This window comes from Mandrillus leucophaeus, unplaced genomic scaffold (genome assembly GCF_000951045.1).
Source record: "Mandrillus leucophaeus isolate KB7577 unplaced genomic scaffold, Mleu.le_1.0 Scaffold398, whole genome shotgun sequence".
Taxonomy (NCBI): domain Eukaryota; kingdom Metazoa; phylum Chordata; class Mammalia; order Primates; family Cercopithecidae; genus Mandrillus; species Mandrillus leucophaeus.
In genome coordinates this window covers 234,298-235,137 of record NW_012104231.1, presented here as the reverse complement: position 1 = coordinate 235,137, position 840 = coordinate 234,298, and the positions used below count along the sequence as shown (strand labels likewise).

Genomic DNA, 840 nt, shown 5'->3' with positions numbered 1-840 from the left:
CCCTCCACCCCACACGCCATGTCCTCCACCCCGCGCGCCTTAACCCTCCACCCGGCGCCAACCTTGCTTTACTTTTGGTTCCCCAACAATCAGAGATTCCGAGGTTTGCAGACAGCTCAGCAGTTGCTAGTCCAGGAAGCAGGGATGCCAGGAACCTAGTCCCAGCTCGTTATCATGCAGATTCATCTTGTTAGGTGACCTGGGGAAGAGGCCCTTGTTGGCCCTGTCCCCACTCATGGGTCGCTGGTCTGTGGACCTGCACTGCAGGGCGGGGCTGGCTCTGGCTGGGTCAGGAGCCACCGTGCAGGTCACCTGTGCGCTTGGGGGTTGCGGCACACTCCCGAAGTCGCTCTGACTGTGGCCGGGGTCGGGCCAGGGTCAGGCTTATTGTTTCCATTTTGCAGATGAAGCAGTCGAGGTTCAGGGCCTGGCGCAGGCCCAGGGAGGCCGGGCTGTGCTTGGCTGCCTGTCCGGCTGCTTCAACTTCTGGTGCTCTTGGTTTTCCTGGGGAGGGAGGGAAATGGGCTCCATGATCATGGATGCTAGGCAGGGAGTGGCGCTGACTAATCAAGGCTTCTTCTTTTGTGACAGGGACACCCTGGCAAAGAAGGCCCTCCAGGAGAGAAAGGAGGTCAGGTGGGTACTCGCCGTGCCCTCCTACCCCTCAGCATTCAGGTGGGGCGGGTCCAGGTGCTCTGGGCTCAACCTCTGCTCAGGGACGCCCAGCTTGGAAAGGAAGGAGCCGGGGACACTCAGACCTTCCTCAGGCGTCTCTGCCAAGGGACCCAGCCTAGGGGGAACACAGGCCTTTTCTCTGAGAAGCGGGGCATCCGTCTGGGT

General features: G+C 61.2%; 1 protein-coding gene across 1 annotated transcript in view; it reads left to right on the top strand.

Moving 5' to 3' along the window:
• COL5A1 (collagen, type V, alpha 1) overlaps nt 1-840 on the top strand; it is a 185,901-nt gene that overhangs the window by 78,609 nt on the left and 106,452 nt on the right. The window lies entirely within an intron of this gene.